We start from the raw sequence: 19,741 nt of genomic DNA on the forward strand, positions 1-19,741 counted from the left end.
CAGAAAGCTGGACCTTCAGATAGTTAGCAATGTCATTTACTCATGTGCTTACCAAGCAGCAGTCATTCATTCATTCAATAGTATTTATTGAGCGCTTACTATGTGTAGAGCACTGTACTAAGCGCTTGGGATGAACAAGTCGGCAACAGATAGAGACAGTCCCTGTGTGCTAAGCACTGGGATAAGCATTCAAAAGTAATTTTTTTTTTGTTAAGCACTTACTATGTGCCGTGCACCATTCTAAGAACTGGGTGGATACAAGATAATCAGGTTTGGACACAGTGCCTGTCCCACTTGGGGCTCCCACTCTTAATCCCCATTTTACAGCTGAAGTAACTGAGGCAAAGAGAAGTGAAGTGACTTACCCAAGGTCACACAGCAGACAAGTGGGGGAGCTGGGATTAGAACCCAGGTCCTTTGTGCAGAACACTGCACAAAGTGTTTGGAAGAATACAACACAACAGAGTTGGTAGACATATGCCCTGACAGTCTAGATGGGAAGGGAGTTCTAGGCTAGAGAGAGGATGTGGTGAGGATATGGAGACAAAATAGATGAGATCAAGGTACAGAGAGTAGATTGGCATCAGAGGAGTGAAGGGTGCAGGCTGGACTGTAGTAGGAAATCAGCAAGGTTAGGTAGGAGAGAGGGAGCTGATTGAATGCTTTAAAGCCAAAGGAGCTTTAAGGAGCTTCCATTTAATGCACCAGGTGACTGGACAACCAATGGAGATTTTTGAGTCACTGTATTTATTGAGCACTTTCAGCATGTAGAGCACTGTATTAAGCACATGGGAGTGTATAATATATCAATAAACAGACACATTCCCTGCCCACAATGAACTTACATTCTTGAGGAGCAGAGAGACATGGACACAAGGGTTTTTTTAAGAAAATGATCCTAGCAGCAGAGTGAAGTAAGGACTGGGGTGGGAAGAGACAGGAGGGAGATCAGGGAGGGAGGCTGATGTAGTAGTCAAGGCAGGTTATAAATGGTTGGTTCAATGTAGTAGCAGTTTGGATGGAGAGAAAAGGGCAGGTTTTAGCACTGTTGTGAAGGTTGAGCCAACAGGACTTGGTGATAGATCGAAAATGTGGGTTGAATTAGAGAGATGAGTTGAGATAATTCCAAGGTTATGGGCTTGTGAGGCAGGGATAATAGTACTGTTGTCTACAGTGACAGGAAATATAAGGGAAGACAGGTTTTGGGAGGGAAGATAAGGAGTTCTGTACTGGATATGTTAGGTTTATGTTGGAGGGACATTCAAGCAGAGATGTCCTGAAGGCCGGAAGAAATGTGAGACTACAGAGAAGAGAGGTTAGGGCTAAAAACAAGCACTGCACAGGACAATACAGCGTGGCTCAGTGGAAGGAGCCTGGGCTTGGGAGTCAGAGGTCATGGGTTCAAATCCCAGCTCTGCCACTTGGCAGCTGTGTGACTGTGGGCAAGTCACTTCACTTCTCTGGGCCTCAGTTATCTCATCTGTAAAATGAGGATTAAGACTGTGAGCCTCATGTGGGACAACCTGATGACCCTGTATCTCCCCCAGCGCTTAGAACAGTGCTCTGCACATAGTAGCACTTAACAAATACCAACATTATCGATTAGACTGTAAGCCCGTCAAACGGCAGGGACTGTCTCTATCTGTTGCCGACTTGTTCATTCCAAGCGCTTAGTACAGTGCTCTGCACATAGTAAGCGCTCAATAAATACTATTGAATGAATGAATGACAATATCTGTGTTTCCACAACAGTCCTACATTGGTCTTTTTAACATTCCCCTCTCTCAAGTTCCCTCCTGCTCTCATCATCCACTCGTCCTCCACCCCAAATGCATACATAGACACCTAAAGTGAACTAATAGTGGTTCTGTCTTCAGATGCCAAGGAGCAGGGGCCTGGGTGTCAGAGGATTTGGGTTCTAATCCCAGGTCTTCCAATAGCTTGCTGTGTGACGCTGGGCAAGTCACTTAACTTCTCTGGGCCTCAGTTCTTCATCTGTAAAATGGGGATTAAATACCTGCTTTACTCCTACTTAGGCTGTGAGCTCCAAGCAGGACAGGGACTGTGTCCAATCTAATTTACTTTTACCTACCCCAGCACTTACCTTGTTACAGACAGGGAACGTGTCTCCTAATTCTCTTGTCTTGTACTCGCTCAGGAGCTAGTAGAGTGCTGTGCACAAGGTAAGTGCTAAATAAATACCACTGACTGAATACTTAGAAGAGTACTTGGCACATAGTAATCAATCAGTCGATTATATTATTTGAGCACTACTGTGTACAGAGCACTGTACTAAGTGCTTGGAAGAGTACAATACAACAGAGTTGGTAGGCATATTGCCTGCCCACAAGGAGCTTGCAATCTTAATCATAATGATGATGATGATTCAGCACTTAAAACAGTGCTTGGCATATAGTAAGTGCTTAAATACCATCATTATGATAATAATAATCTACAAATGTATGCTGGATCAGACCTAGAATCAGTTTTGTTGTGGTATGGGTGGCTTTGGCTGATAAGGAGGGAGAGGGAAGCTGGTATCTCTTCTTTTCCTATTAAAGCCTGCTCTGTGAAGTACCCTTAGGGTGTCTCAAGGACCTTCTTGCTACTGGTCTTTAAAAGTCCTGGCAATGAGTAGCCTAACATGGGCCTGGGAGCTGGGTTCTAATACCACTTTGCCACTTGTCTTTTGTGTGACCTTGAGTAAGTCACTTCACTTCACTATGCCTCCATTAACTCATCTGTAGAATGGGGATTAAGACTGTGAGCCAGAGACTTGATTTACTTTTATCTACCTCAGAGCTTAGTACAATGCCTGGCATACAGCAAGTTCTTAGTACCGTAAAAAAAATACATTGTACTAGATGGTTTAGGGGAGAAACCTCCTGGGGGAAGTCTTCTCTGAGAGGAAAAATATGGTTCTGCACAGACTTGCAAGTCTGAAAAAGACTGTATGGAGAGAAGCTCTAGGACTTTGAGTGGGATGTGTGTGTGTGTGTGTGTGTGTGTGTGTGTATGTGTCTAACCTCTTCTCCAACATCCTCTTCCCCAGCCCCCAAATTCTGAATGTTTATTTGAAGTGAATGTTCTGGATCCTGAATGGCTATTGCTGAAGTCTCAAGTGTCTTCTTGCTCATTTTGCTGGCCTCACATTTGATAATATACTGGATGTTTTGTATAATTCTTTCCATGCTTCTTCCAGCTCATCAACTTGAAATTTCCATTCATTTTCACAAATGTAGTAGAAGAATAGCCAGTCTGGGAGTTCTTAATGGGATACATGCAACACCTTCCCCTCTCTCCCTTCTCTCTTTCTCTCCCTCTCTCTTTCTCTTCCATACACCCCTATACCAGCTCCATTGGATAGAGAGGCACTCCAATCCTTTAAAAGAAGGAATGGAAGAAAAATATCAACCACTCAATCATATTGATTGAGCACAGATGGTGTACAGAGCACTGTACAAAATACTTGGGAGAGTATAATGTAACAGGGTTGGTAGACATGTTCCCTGCCCACAACGATATCACCATTTCTTTACACTTATTACTCCCATAACACACATTCTTCACTACATGTTTTGGATAAAGCCTTATTGGCAAACTAGAGAATGTAATTCCTACAGTGTGCATCTGCCTGGATAGAATCCAACTTGGGTGAATAATCACTCACCTCATGCTAAGAACTGACCTAACACTGGGTAGGTACAGGATAATTAGATCAGAAATGGTTCTTGTCCCGCCTAGGATTCAAATTCTAAGTAGAAAGGAGACAAGGTATTTAATGCCCATTATTGCTCTGCACATAGTAAAAGCCCAATGAATACCACTGACTGATTTTAAAGATGAGAAAATCGAGGTACAGAGAAGTAAACTGATAGGTCAAAGTCACATATCAGACAAGTGGTGGTTCATAGATTAGAACCAAACCTGCCGGTTGCCCCTTCACAATATCACCAAGATCCGCCCTTTCCTCTCCCTCCAAACTGCTACATTGTTGGTACAATCTCCCATCATATCCTGACTGGATTACTGCATCAGCATCCTTTATGATCTCCCAACCTCCTGTCTCTCCCCACTTCACTTTATACTTCACTCTGCTGCTCAGATTATCTTTCTACAGAAATACTCTGGGCATGTCACTCCCATTCTAAAAAATCCCCCATGATTGCCTATCAACCTCTGTATGAAGCAAAAACTCCTCTCTGTTGTCTTCAAAGCTCTCCGTCACCTTGCCCCCTTCTACCTCACCTCTCTTCTCTCCTTCTACAGCCCAGCCCATACACTCCTCTCCTCTGCCACGAACCTTTCTCATTGTGCCTCGTTCTCACTTTTCCCGCCATTGACCCCTGGCCCACGTCGTACCTCTTGCTGAAATGCCCTCCCTCCTCACATCCACCAGACTAGCTGTCTTCCCCCTTCAAAGTCCTACTGAGAGCTCACCTCCTCCAAGAGGTCTTCCCAGACTAAGCCCCCCCCTTTTCCTCTGCTCCTCTCCCCTCCCCATTGCCCCTACTCCCTCCCTCTGCTCTGGTTTATATTGGTGTACATATTTTTCTATTTATTTTATTAATGATGTGTATATAGCTATAATTCTATTCATCTACTTTGGTGCTATTGATGTCTCTCTACTTGTTTTGTTTTGTTGTCCGTTTCCCCCTTCTAAACTTTGAGCCCGTTTTTGGGTAGGGATTGTCTCTCTCTGTTGCCAAATTGTACTTTCCAAGCCCTTAATGCAGTGCTCTGCACACAGTAAGTGCTCAACAAATACGATTGAATGAATGAATGAATGAACCGAGTTCTCTAAATCCCAGGCGGGTGCTCTATCCACTAGGCCATGCTACTTCCTTATATTAGGAAAAGTAAGACGAGTATTAATCCAAATATAGATAAAGCCACCCCTCCGCCCCAACGAGTCTTGTTGTGTTATTTGGGAATTTCTCACAATTGCTAGTGAATCACTCCCTTGGCACAATTTACAGGCAACAAGGTCAAACAAGGCCTACTTGTAGCGGCAGGAGAAAAGAGGTTCTTGAAAAGCTGTATCGTTCAGGTCCAGCAGGTGGAGCTAAAGCCTGAGGAGGACATGGTGCATCGAGGTAAAGCGAGGTAAAAAGAGAAAAGCCCAGGGAAAAATGTTTCACAAAACTATCCCAGTTTCCCTCCTATTCAAGTGCAGGTGCCCACCTCTCATATTCCACACATGCGCAGGTGGTGATGTATGGATGACATATTGAGTTTGAGTAGCCCATCCGGTCCTCAGCCCTGCACAACTCTCAATGCACTCCAGGCCTGACTCTAGGATATATACACGAGTGCTGTGGGGCTTGAGCGGGAGAGGTGAATAAAGGGAGCAAGTCAGGGCGATGCAGAAGAGAGTGGGAGAAAAGGAAATGAGGGCTTAGTCAGGGAAGGCCTCTTGAAGGAGACGTGCCTTCAATAAGGCTTTGAAGATGGGCGAGTAATTGTCGGTTGGTTAGGAAGAGGGAGGGCGTTCCGGGCCAGAGGCTGGCTGTGGGCGAGAGGTAGGAGGGGGAGACAGATGAGCTCGAGGTACCGTGAGTAGGTTGGCATTAGAGGAGTGAGGTGTGCGGGCTGGGTTGTCTTAAGAGAGCAGCGAGGTGAGGTAGGAGGGGGTAAGTAGACTGAGCGCTTTAAAGCCGATGGTAAGGAGTTTCTGTTTGATGCGGAGGTGGATGGGCAACCACCGGAGGTTCTTGAGGAGTGGGGAAACATGGACTGAATGTTTTTGTAGAAAAATGATCTGGGCAGCAGAGTGAAGTGTGAATGGGAGAGGGGTGAGACAGGAGGTAGGGCAGTCAGCAAGGAGGTTGCTGTAGTGATCAAGGAGGGATAGGATTAATGTGGTAGCAGTCTGGATAGAGAGGAAAGGATGGATTTTAGGGATTTCGCAGAGGTCTAACTGACAAGGTTCAGTGATGGATTGAATATGTGGGTTGAATGCGAGAAATAACACCAAGATTACAGGCTTGTGAGGCAGGTTGGGCCCTCCCTTAAAACCCTCTCCCCCCAACAACCCGACCATGGAATGGAAGGGGGGGAATCAGGGGGCAAGAGACCCCTGGGGTGGGGGGATTCAGGTTGGTTGGAAGAAAGAAGGGAGAGAGATGAAGAAAAGCTCCCAGTGAAAATATGTATTATGATTTCTGAGCACCCTCTCCTTCAGTTTCGCTGATGTGTCCACAGACTCAGCCTCCTGCCAGAAAAGGGACTGCCCGTCATAGGAATCTGCGAACTAGATGACAGAAAATCGGCTGTCAGTGATTCATTTTAGCTCAGTAGATCTGGAACAATTCAGTTGGCTAAACATGTAATTTTTCCTTATCTTCCAACATCTTATCTTGGTGAGTCCCAGCTTTCATACCCTACCAGCCACTGCTTGGGCAGCGAGGTCCTCTAATGACAAATCCAGTAGCCCCCCCTCCCTTCCCCCCCCCCCCCACTGATCTAGCAACTCTCTTTCAGTCATTTAGCTACTGACGGAGTCAGGATCAGGGCGAGACTTTATATGCCCAGAGAAGCAGCATGGCACAGTGGTTAGAGACGGGCCTGGAAGTCAGAAGGTTATGGGTTCTAATCTCAACTCTGATACTTGTCTGCTGTGTGACCATTCATTCATTCAATAGTATTTATTGAGCACTTACTATGTGCAGAGCACTGTACTAAGCGCTTGGAATGAACAAGTCGGCAACAGATAGAGACAGTCACTGCCGTTTGACGGGCTTACAGTCTAATCGGGGCAGATGGACAGACGAGAACAATGGCAATAAATAGAGTCGAGGGGAAGAACATCTCGTAAAAACAATGGCAATGAAATAGAATCAATAGACCTTGGGCAAGTCACTTCACTTCTCTGGGCCTCAGTTACCTCATCTGTAAAATGGGGATTGAGACTCTGAGCTCTGTAAAACGGGGATTGAGACTGTGAGTCCCATGTGGGACAGGGACCACGTCCAACCTGATTTGCTTGTTTTCCACCCCAGTGCTTAGAACAGGGCCTGGTACGCAATAAGGCTTAACAAATACCAAAATTACTATGAGATATCCCAACTTTCACTCAGCCTGTTGATCTACCTTGTCACCATCATCCTCAAATAGCATTTAGTAAGTACTTCCAAATATATGATGCTGTGCTTGCTGCCTTGTAAAGCAAGTTAAACTGATCCAGTTCCTGTCCTGTACATGTTTATAAACTATAGCATGATGTTGGAAAGCCATATAAAAGATCATAAGGATGCTCATCATTATAGGTATAATTGGTATCCAGGTATAGTTGGTATCCTCATATTTTTTACAGAAGCTTTTACCTCCACTATGGCTTGTCTATAGACTTTTTTATATTTTATTCTCCCAAATGCTGTCAGTCCCATCCTTCACGACATTGCTAAAATCCACCCTTTTCTCTCCATCCAAACTGCTACCATATTCATTCACTCATCTTATCCCACTTAGATTACTGCATCAGCCTCCTTGCTGACCTCCCAACCTCCTTTCTCTCCCCACTCTAGTCCATACTTCACTCCGCTGCCCAGATCATCCTTCTACAAAAATGTTCAGGACATGTCACTCCCCTCCTCAAAAATCTCCAGTGGTTGCCTATCCAATTCCGTATTAAAAAAAAACACAACTCCTCACCATTGAATTTAAAGCACTCAATACCTTGTCCCCTCCTACCTTACCTCGCTTCTCTCTTTCTACAGTCCAACCTGCATACTTTGCTCCTCTAGCGCTTCATTCATTCATTCAATAGTATTTATTGAGCGCTTACTGTGTGCAGAGCACTGTACTAAGCGCTTGGGATGAACAAGTCGGCAACAGATAGAGACAGTCCCTGCTGTTTGACGGGCTTACAGTCTAATCAGGGGAGACGGACAGACAAGAACGATGGCAATAAACAGCGTCAAGGGGAAGAACATCTCGTAAAAACAATGGCAACTAAATAGAATCAAGGCGATGTACAATTCATTAACAAAATAAATAGGGTAATGAAAATATATACAGTTGAGCGGACGAGTACAGTGCTGTGGGGATGGGAAGGGAGAGGTGGAGGAGCAGAGGGAAAAGGGGAAAATGAGGCTTTAGCTGCGGAGAGGTAAAGGGGGGATGGCAGAGGGAGTAGAGGGGGAAGAGGAGCTCAGTCTGGGAACGCCTCTTGGAGGAGGTGATTTTTAAGTAGGGTTTTGAAGAGGGAAAGAGAATCAGTTTGGCGGAGGTGAGGAGGGAGGGCGTTCCAGGACCGCGGGAGGACGTGACCCAGGGGTCGACGGCGGGATAGGCGAGACCGAGGGACAGTGAGGAGGTAGAGCTAACCTCAATGTGCCTTGATCTTGCCTGTCTCACCACTGACCCCTGGCCCACGCCCTGCCTCTGGCCTGGAACACCCTTCCGCCTCAAATCTTCCAGACAATTAGTTTCCCCTACTTCAACGTCTTATTGAAGGCACTTCTCCTCCAAGAGTCCTTCCCAGACTAAGCCTCACTTTTCTTCATCTTCCATTCCCTTCTGCTTCACCCTGACTTGCTCCCTTTGCTCTTCCCCCTTCTCCCAGCCCCACAGCACTTATGTATATACCTGTAATTTTATTTATTTCTATTAATGTCTGTCTCCTCCCCTCCTACCCAGAATATGAGCTCATTGTGAGCAGGGAATGTCACTGTTTATTTTTGTAATGTACTTTCCCAAGTGCTTAGTACAGTATTCTGCACACAGTAAGCACTTAATAGATATGATTGAATGAATGAAAGTACTTAGTACAGTGCTCTGCACACAGTATGTGCTCAATAACTACCACTGATTGATTGATTGACCTTTCTCCTTTTAGATTATTTTTTATGAATTTGTGATTTCACTTTCTCTATTTGTCCATCATCAAACTCCTCTTCCCGATTTATTCTTAAATTATGTACCCCTTGGAGGCCAGGAACTATTTCTGTTGGACTGTACTTTCCCAAGTGCTTAGAACAGTACTCTGCTCCCAGGAACTGCTCAGTCAATACCATAGATTGACTGATATTTTACTCTTGTCTGTGCATTTCTTTTCCAGTGCTTAGTACACAGTCACCGCTTAATAAATACTACTGCAGAACATTCCTTCTGAATTAGGACAACACATCAACCTAGGCCCTGCAAGAGGGGAGCCAAAAAGCAGAGGGGGAGGGGAGTGGGGAAGAGGTTGGGGAGAGATTAAAATCTCCTTCCTCCCTCTGTCTGCCAACTCTGGGGCTCAGCAGTCAAGAGGTGTGGGAGTGAGGCGGAATTGAAGAGACCAAATAATTATGGTATTTATGTGCCGAGCACTGTTCTAAGTACTGGGGTAGATACAAGTTAATCAGGTTGGATCCAGTCCCCGTCCCAAATGGGGTTCACAGTCTTAATTCCCATTTTACAGATGAGGTGACTAAGACCCAAAGAAGTGAACTGGCTTGCCCAAGGTCATACAGCAGATATATGGCAGAGCCGGGATTAGAATCCAGATCCTTCTGACTCCCGGCCCGTGCTCTATCTAATAGGCCATTCTGCCTCTCATGCATATTTACTCTTCTTCTCTGTTTGGATTTCATTTCACATTGAGTCACGCTCCGGGATACAAATGAAACAAGGACAGATTACAAAAATAAGTCGGTACACTACTTTACCTTCTCCTGCTTTTCTTGCCTGAACTGGAGCGTCACTGGAGTCAGGAACACCTTGCAGGATGTAAAACCACAGAAACGTATGTGATTGAATGAATGAATAGGACTGCACGGAAAAATGTTTGAAAAACTGGGATTGGGTGAGTCAGACCCCAACTTAATGTTGGTCCGGCTCAGACCTGGTAGAGGCCATGGATGGACCCTGAAAATCTATCCTAGATGAGCTGGGGCTGCCCAGGGTAGCCTAGGTTAGAATGGCTAATGATATCAGTCAAGAATATAGGACATTTTTAATTAAATGTTGGTATTTGTTAAGCGCTTACTATGTGCCGAGCACTGTTCTAAGCGCTGGGGTAGACATAGGGGAATCAGGTTGTCCCACGTGGGGCTCACAATCTTAATCCCCATTTTACAGATGAGGGAACTGAGGCACAGAGAAGTTAAGTGACTTGCCCACAGTCACACAGCCGACAAGTGGCAGAGCTGGGATTCGAACTCATGAGCCCTGACTCCAAAGCCCGTGCTCTTTCCACTGAGCCACGCTGCTTCTCCAGGACTCTTCTTTTACAGGACTCAGGAATACAGGACATACAAGACTTCAAGAACCACACACCCATTTTTACTTTAATGTTGTTTCTGTGCTTTTAAGGTACTTGTGTCACCCTTGCTCTTGGATTTGCATTCTTATTGACCCCACCCTCAGCCCCACAGTACTTATGTAAATATCCATAATATATTTATTTAGATTAATGTGTGTCTCCCCCTCTAGATTGTAAACTCGTTGTGGGCAGGGAACAGGTCCGACAATTCTGCTCCATTGTACGCTCCCAAACTCTTAGTACAGTGCTTGGCACATGTAAGCTCTCAATAAGTGCTTAGCAAGCAATGTTTGAGAAGCAGCGTGGCCTAGTAGATAGAGCGTGGGCATTTTAACCCTTATTCTACCACTTGTCTGCTGTGTGACCGTGGGCAAGTCCCTTACCTTCTCTTTGCCTTAGTCATCTCATCTGTAAAAAGAGGATTAAGACTGTGAGCCCCATGTGGGACAGGGACTGTTTCCAGCCTGATTAGCATGCATCTACCCCAGTGCTTAGTACAGTGCTTAGCACAAAGTAGCTTAATACTTATAACTGTTTAAATATCAAAAATCAAAACCAGCGTGTACTTACACCGTTGGAACGAGTAACGTTTGTACATCTATCCATTCCTGGAGTCATTCATTCATTCAACCATATTTACTGAGCGCTTACTGTGTGTAAACCACTGTAAAGCATTTAACATCCATTGATTTTGGTTCCCGGACAACTCAGAGTCTAAGTCTTTGCATTCACTGTTCAGCTGTTTCCAAGCTGTCCCTGGCCGACTGCCACTTTGCCTTAGGGGACCTGCCTGTTTGGAGGCAGGCAGACAACAAATGCATTAATGAAGACACAATGTTTCTCCATTTGTCCTGGAGTGAGGTGAGGACTAGCTGGAGGATGGGCCAAGGATGTAGCCATTTGGCATGCAAGGGTAAATAGAAGGGCTGCAAGCAGGTGGTGGTTCTGAAGGTGTTAGCAAAGAGCTACTGAGGTCCCCATAAGCCTGCAGCTCCAGGCCCAACTCATCTGTAGCTCTGGCCCCCGGCAGGCTAGTTAAGAAAAGTCTCGTGCAGAAGCTGGCCCAAACTCTCGGGTCACTGCTCAAGGTCACACTGCACTGCTGTGCAAGAGATAGGCTGAGGAAGAAGGCTTGTTGGCCTCAAGTACCTTCTTGAGCCTCCTGTGTCCCCTGACCACTCACAGAGGAGGGAGGCAGCCAGTTCCCACTCTCCTTTGCTCCCCACGGTGGCCAGTCTCTACATGGGGTAATGGTCCTCCTTTGGCAGTAGGGTGGTAGCCCACCTCTTCTCCAGAGGTCTTTGCTGGAAACATGCCTTGGAATGGCTCAGCCATTTGAAGCCCCCTCTGCATTGGAGACTCATGGAATAACCAATGATAGCAGTACAATATTCACTAGCACCTCTCAGGAGATGGGCATTTAAAAATGAAAATACCAGTTATGAAACTCTCTGGATTGCCAATTCCCTGAGGGCTGAAATCGTGTCTACTAGTCTACATTACTCTGCTAAGCATTTGGTGCTGTGTCCTGCACACGGTAAGCATTCAATAAATACTTTTCTATGGTACTTGTTAAGCACTTACTGTGTGCTAAAGAGAAACCAGCTAATCAGATTGGATACAGTTTCTGTCCCACATGAGGCTCACAGTCTAGATAGGAGGAAGTAGGATTTAATCCCCATTTTACAGATGAGGAAACGGAGGCACAGAGAAATTAAGTGACTCACACAGGGTCACCCAGCAGACAAGCGACAGAGCTAGGATTAGAACCCAGGTCCTCTGATTCCCAGGACAATATTCTTTCCAGTAAACCACACTGCTTCTTGATTGATTAGGTGTCTGATGATGGGTAACTATCAGACACAGGATAGACTAGCTGAAAACCAGATGAATAGCTTGGGCTAGGCTCAAATATAAAGTTTACGACGTGATTTTTTTTTCCAGAAATGAAACAAGTGAATGCAAATAGAACGTAGACTCTCTCTCAAACCCTCTCCACTTTTATGCTCAGAACTCCCTGGGGAAAATAGAGTTGTTCTGAAAAACAATCTCACTAGACAGGGATATCTCTGAAGTCAGAGTTGATTTTTGTCTTTATGCAAGTAGCATAATACCCTTAATAGCTGAACTTCTTCCTCTGACTGCCCGAAGCACTCTGATTCTTGGCACCGCACACACCCCAATTAGGTTATTTCCGAAGTTGAGAGTTTGTTTTATAACTCTGGCTCTCAGACTCTTTGGCTGGCAGGCCAGGTGTTTCAAAGTGTCTCGTGAAACAGAGGAAGGGGACCATGAAGGAATACAGCCCTTGTGGAATTCAGAAGAAAGTTTACATACTCCTCTCAATTTGAGGCTAAAGGGAATGAAGCAGTATTATAAAACTCAACAAATTGGAAGGATTCTAAGCTAGGATTCTTATCGACTAATTAGGAAATGAAATCCTATGACAGGATAGCTAGCAGAGGTCATAGTGAAATAAATGACAGAAGATTAAAGAGAATATTAACTTACCACACATATACTCTCATTGTGAACAAGACTCAGTTCTGTCCAAAAAACATCCCCAAAGACACCATAGTTGTTGACCCTCCTGTCATTAGATTAAATTGAAGTTAGATATATGATACCATTTGGCAGCCTCTTCTAAATTCTTTTTATTTTTTTCAGTTTATCTGTTATAGCTACAGTAAATGTGTGGCATAGCAGCCAAGAAAAGCAAATGTCATGTCAGATACCCACATACCCATATTGGAAATCACCTGTTCTACAAATACCACCTCCATTAAAATAAGGACTTCATCCTTCCAAAGCATATATGTTGTTTAGACATATGTTTAGACACCTTGATTTTCCTGAGGACCATTCCTGGAGTTCATCAGATAGGATAAACCTAATTTTCACATGCCTATGCTTTACAGTATCATCTCAAGAATTTCTCAGGCTAAAAATAACCTTACTGCTAAGCTAACAGTTGTAATTCTAGTTGTTCTTTACTCGATATCACCATACTGTATCACTGACCTAGCTGCAATGATAAAATTATAAGTCAGTGTTATAGGAACCTTGAGAATTAGTGGGTAAAGCATAGGCCTTGGGTTCTAGTACCGCTCTGCCACTTGTCTTCTGTGCAATCTTGGGCAAGTCACTTTACATTTCTAGGCCTCAGTTACCTCATCTGTTAAAGGGGGATTAAGATTGTACCTACCCCAGTGCTTAATACAGAGGCTGGCCCATAGCACTTAACACCATTAAAAAAAAAAGGTGTAATAGTCCCATGACTATGAGTGCTTCCAAGGGCTCAGCGATCAATGACTGCTGAGTATCCTCCCTGAGGGAATGAGTTGGAAAGAAAAAAATGATTCTATTCTTTCCTCCACATCTCCATTACTTAGCTAATAGAGAAGCAGCATGGCTCAGTGGAAAGAGCATAGGCTTAGGAGTCAGAGGTTATGGGTTATAATTTTGGGTCTGCTGCTTGTTGGCTGTGTGACTTTGGGCAAGTCACTTAACTTCTCTGTGCCTCAGTTACCTCATCAGTAAAATGGGCATTAAGATTGTGAGCCCCACATGGGATAACCTGATCACCTTGTATCCAGCGATTAGAACAGTGCTTTGCACATAGAAAGGGCTTAACAAATACCATCATTATTATTTTTATTATTGTTATCTGATCCTATCAGATTGTTTTGTTGTCTGTCTCCCCCTTCTAGACTGTGAGCCCGTTGTTGTGTAGGGATTGTCTCTGTTGCCAAACTGTACTTTCCAAGCATTTAGTACAGTGCTCTGCACACAATAAGCACTCAATAAATATTATTGAATGTACCCTTTTGCAGACCTGTTATTGGCCAAGATCTCTCCAGGCCAATCTGCTAGTTGTCTTTATGTCTTTCTGTCCTTAATCATTCCTACCTCTAAATTATACCTGAAAACATTTCTGTTCTCTCTTGTTTAAATCACCCCCCTCATCAACTGTTATTCCAATGTTATTATTCTTTCATTCAATAGTATTTATTGAGCACTTACTATGTGCAGAGCACTGTACTAAGCACTTGGAATGTACAATTCGGCAACAGATAGAGACAATCCCTTCCCAATGATGGGCTATTACCTGGGGGAGGGTGAAGGATTAGACCAGAAGTGCTGATGGGTGTTTCAGAGTGTCAGCTTTTATACTGATCAAGTCTGACACAAGGCTTTTTGGAGTTCATTGTTTTGGTTTTCATTTTGTTTTTACAACTGGGGTCTTGTGTCTTCATTTTGGTTTCATCCTGAGCTGCTGCAAACTTGAACTTAATTAAGAAACAACTTACTTGTAGGTGTCAGGCAGTGGTGGAGCGAGGAGGCGATCGTGGAAAATGAAAGAGTCTGGCAGGAAAGTGGGGGTAGCATTCTGCTTTGGCAGTGGGTGAGCAGGCAGGCTGGTTTGCACCCCTTGGCCAGGGGTTCCTCAGCTAACCAGGAACAGGGAATGGAAGAGTCTGGGGCCACTGGGTGTTTCAGGCCCAGGCCTGAATGGAAACTAGCTCTTCAGGGGACCCAGCAGTAAAGGCAGAAGCAGTCAGCCTTTCTAATTACCTCCAGCTTCCTAATTAGAACCCAATTCAAGTTTCAGGTGAGGTAATTACTCAGGAGAGGAGGGAAGGGAGGTGAAGAAAGTGTATTTATTTTTTTCAGGTCAGATCCCTGTTCCTCCTGAACCATCCGCACCTTAAAATAAACAACGGCTACATTTCTCTCCAGCCACAAGCTGTTTCTGAAACCAGGAGGAAGTTAGCGTATTTCCCCAAATGAACCCTCTTCCTAATGGGAGTTTGCTCATTTATTCTTCCTCACTACCAGTTGAAAACTTCATCCTCCCTGCTCTGGAATGATCTCTAAGGAGGTGTAGCTTCTAAGGAAAAGAGATCTTGCAGAGGGGCTGGCAAAGAACAGTGAACATCTATTTGAGACAAACCACAAGCACCCTAGATTGGGTAGTAGAAAGAGGAAAACAGATCCTCCAGGAAACAGTGGGGCATAAGGGAGATGGGGCCAGGTGTAGCAGTTTAACCTATGAGCCTCTCACTTAATATGTGGGCGGCAGGAAGGAAAAGGAGTGACGTCAGGGGCAGGCACCGGGGAGGGGGGAGGGTTAAGTAGACAGTCCTGCCCTATCCTTTGCACAGACGTTAAATTTTTGAGACTACTCCACCACCCTAGTGCATTTGGGGAAGAAAGGGTTTTTCCAGGTTTAAGAATAGTGTGAGTTGTGTTTTGAGATTGCCTTTTTGGGAAGTCTGTTGCTGCTAATGGGTCAGCAGTGCCTTCTTGAATGGATTGAAAGTGGTGATCCATTTTTTTTTAAAGTCATAATAGTTCCTCTAGAGGCAAAAATTACAAAATTAAAAATGCTTATAAAAACACATAAATTCATGGGTGCTGCTAAAATAGCACCATCTAAAAATCATTGCTCTACTCTCTAGGGGTAAAGTGAAGAGATACAGGATGGTCTAGTGGATAGAGCGTGGGACTGGGAATCAAAAGGACCTGGGCTCTCATCCCAGCTCTGCCCCCGTCCACTGTGTGACCCTGATCAATTACTTAACTTCTCTGTGCCTCAGCTACCTCATCTGTAAAATGGGGATTATGATTGTGATCCTCATGTGGGACATGGACTCTGTCCAACCTGATTTGCTTGTATGTACCCCAACACTTAGTACAGTGCTTGGCACATAGTAAAAGCTAAACAAATACCAAAGAAAAAAAAGTCTCCAAAAAATGAGTTTTGTCTAGATAAGGACCCACACCCACCTATTTTCCCTGGCCTGGGAGAATACTGAAGGCCCAGTTTAGTCTGGGTGTGTCACATCATTCTGAAAATCCCCTTTTAACCCAAGTGGCTTCAGGGCTAGAATGAACAGATATCCACGCAGAGAGATTATCTTGGTTTTTATTTTTAGTACATCTTCTAGCTTCTTCCTCAAAATGTCTTCTTGATCAGCAACATTCTTCCCCTTCCCCCATTCTACATTTCACCGTCCTAGACAAACAGGAAGAGTAGTCATTCATTTTATACCAGATGGCCTGGTCTTCAGCTAGCCTGTCCTCTCTCTGGTACAGACATGTAACCGGGCTCCTAGGTCTAGTTTTTCCTAGTTTAAGCACCAAACCTCTCTCTGCCATGGATCTCACACACACTAAGGTTCATTTGGATTTGGGAGGGGGATGAAACAACTCTGGAGGAAGTAATGGGCCAGAGGCCCTGCTCTGAGAAACATCCTAGGAATGGCTAAACTTGGGGTTACTGCCACAAGATGCTGTCTGTGATGTCAATCAATCAATCCATGATATTTGAATGCTTACTGCGTGAACAGCACTTTCATCATCATGCTATTCTGCCTTCCTGGTGCACTGTAATGCCACTGTGTGAGGTCTGCTGGTGGCCTCGCTATCCACAGTTTATACCTGATGCCATGACACTTGAGAAAAAAGAGGGAGCTAATTTGGAATTGCAGTGAGCTTTCTTCCCAGTTGCCCATTTCTTAGTGTAGGCAGGAGTCAGGAGACATGGATTCTAATCCCGGCTCCATCACTTGTCAGCTATGTGACCTTGGACAAGTCACTTCATTTCTCTATGTCTGTTTCCTCATGTGGTAAAATGGGGATTAAACACTTGTTCTTCCTCCCATTAAGTCTTTGAGCCCCATGTGGGAGAAGGACCGTGTCTGATCTGATTGAACCTACCCTAGCGCTTAGCAGGGAGTAAGTACTTAATGAATGTCATGATTATTAGTATTATTATTTTAGGTACTATCATCAACAACCTGTTAAAGTTTCTAAGTAATTTCAAGGCTCCTCAGGCTCAGTGGTGGAGACCTCTGGAGACAAGGTGGGAGTGTGTGTGTATGGGGGTGTGGTGCTGGGGGCAGAAGAGCAGGATGAGAAAAGAGAGGGAAGTGAGAGGCTGCGCTGAAACAGTGAAAAGCTTCTGCAAAGAAAGCAAGTACAGACAATTCAAAATAGAGTCACAAGTGGACGTGAGGGAGGAGCACAGCCTGTCTGAAGCTGAGTGCAAAAAGCCAGAGCCATTGCAGGCTGGGGATTTCCCCTCGGCCAGAAGCGCATGCGTTGAACTAAAAGAGTGAAGAAACTGGTCCATACCGGGGAAGCTGGAAGAAATGTGAGGAGGGGTGGAAGAAGAAGGGAAAGAGGAAAAGTGGGGAAAAGTACTGAAAAAGGAAAAAGAGAGGGGGAAAAAGCAACAGGAGCAGTCTGATGAAGGAGACTCTGCCTTCTCCACAGCTTCTATAAACAATCCAGGGTAAGCCAGATCTGAGGTCAGTCCCAGGGCTTCTGCAGCAGTGGCCACTGGCCCAGACTCCTGACATAGCCCTGCACACAGCGAGCTCAGAGACCCAGACAGATCCATAGGTTTGGCTCTTGTAGGGCATCTGACTCCCTTCCCCTGCACCAACTAGGGAGATTCATTCATCCATTCAATCATATTTATTGAGTGCTTACTGTGTGCAGAGCACTGTACTAAGCGCTTAGAAAGTACAATTCGGCAACAGAGACAATCCCTACTCAACAATGGGTTCACAGTCTTGAGCCAGCCTGGCCACAAGACACCTCCCATTGGCTGAACTGTGCATATCAATCAATCAATGGTATTTATTGAATGTTTACTGTGTACACTCTATTAAGTGCTTAGGAGAGTACAACACAACAGAGTTAGCAGACAGGTTCCCTGCCCATAATGAGCTTACTTTCATTCAATAGTATTTATTGAGCGCTTACTATGTGCAGAGCACTGTACTAAGAGCTTGGAATGTACAAATTGGCAACAGATAGAGACAGTTCCTGCCCTTTGACGGGCTTACAGTCTAATCGGGGGAGACAGGCAGACAAGAACAATGGCAATAAATAGAGTCAAAGGGAAGAACATCTCATAAAAACAATGGCAAATAAATAGAATCAGGGTGATGTACATCTCATTAAACAAAATAAAGAAAATAAATAGGGTGATGAAGATATATATAGTTGAGCGGATGAGTACAGTGCTGAGGGGATGGGGCGGGAGAGGGGGAGGAGCAGAGGGAAAGGGGGGAGAAGAGGGTTTAGGGAGAAGAGGGTAGAGGGAGCAGAGGGAAAAAAAAAGGGGGGGAGCTCAGTCTGGGAAGGCCTATGGGAGGAGTTGAGCTTTAAGCTTTGAGTTTACGGCCTAGAGGGGGAGACAGACAATAATATAATTAAAATAAAATAATAATAATAATGTTGGTATTTGTTAAGTGCTTACTATAGTCAGAGCATGGTTCTAGCGCTAGGGTAGATACAGGGTAATCAGGTTGTCCCACGTGAGGCTCACAGTCTTAATCCCCATTTTACACGTGAGGTAACTGAGGCATAGAGAACTGAAGTGACTTGCCCAAAGTCACACACCTGACAAGCGGCAGAGCCGGGATTCAAACCCATGACCTCTGATTCCCAAGCCCGGGCTCTTTCCACTGTGCCACACTGCTTCTCTATAAATAAGTTGCTTATAATAGCTCATTTAAAGATATGTACCTAAGTGCAGTGGGGTTGTAGGTGCATACAGCTCAGGTGACACTTTTGGATTTTTCTTTCAGGCTTTTGGGGATCTTGATGAACCCTGAAGGGAGGTGGGATGGACCCCAAATTTCAAGATTATCCTGCTTTTTTCAGGATGTCTGGTGACTTTAGAGATAGCCCTCATCAGAAAGGTCCCAGAGGTATCTCACAAGTCCTGCCTGAAGAGTCCCAGGAAGCTGTGATCCAGGAAACTAGGTTCTGAGGAACTATCTACCCCAAAAGAATTGATTCCCCCTGTGAACCTCAGTTTAAACAGTTGCTGTATTTGAACATTTAGGAGATGAAGGTTCTTTGAGGTGTTCCCTTCCGCACTTCAAGCCACAGGGTAAATTTAGAACCAAGGCTCCAAATTATTTAACTTTACTTTGAATTATAATAATAATAATAACGTTGGTATTTGTTAAGCGCTTACTATGTGCTACTGAATGAATGAATTTAACTCCCTGCTAACTGAAGTCCTGTGTGTGTGCATGCCTGTGTGTGTGTGGGAGGGGAGTTTGAGGAGGGGGGTGGGGAGCTGCAGTGCTGAGGGCTGGCCTGCTTTAATATACGCTTTCTTACCCCAAACCATGAAAATAGAGTTCTAAGTCCACAGGATCCAGGTTTGATCACACTGAACAGGAAGCAAGCTCCAACAGGTCAGGAAGTGGCCCCAGACCACATTTTTGAGTGACCCTACCACACAAACTTAGATTGGTCTTTGACCTTTAAAATATAACAAACCTCCCTTTCTTTCTCTCAATGTAGACAGCACCAGCACCTTTCCTTTCTCACAAGCCCATAGCCTTGGCGTTATGCTCAACTCATCGCTCTCATTCAATCTGCATAGTCAATTTGTCACTAAATCCTGTTGGTTCAACCTTCACAACATCGCTAAAATCTGCCCTTGCCTCTCCATCCAAA

The 19,741-nt window shown here is 44.7% G+C and overlaps 1 long non-coding RNA gene across 1 annotated transcript; it reads right to left on the minus strand.

Annotated features, from left to right (window-relative positions):
• Positions 1 to 9,656: 9,656 nt before the first annotated feature.
• LOC114805811 lies at positions 9,657 to 14,720 on the minus strand. Its single transcript, XR_003753839.2, has 3 exons — positions 14,560 to 14,720; positions 12,761 to 12,839; positions 9,657 to 9,704 (listed from the first exon to the last, which is right to left on the minus strand). It is a non-coding gene; the product is annotated as an uncharacterized LOC114805811 (long non-coding RNA).
• Positions 14,721 to 19,741: the final 5,021 nt, after the last annotated feature.

The sequence above is a fragment of the Ornithorhynchus anatinus genome, chromosome 2, assembly GCF_004115215.2.
Source record: "Ornithorhynchus anatinus isolate Pmale09 chromosome 2, mOrnAna1.pri.v4, whole genome shotgun sequence".
In the NCBI taxonomy this organism is placed as follows: Eukaryota; Metazoa; Chordata; class Mammalia; order Monotremata; family Ornithorhynchidae; genus Ornithorhynchus; species Ornithorhynchus anatinus.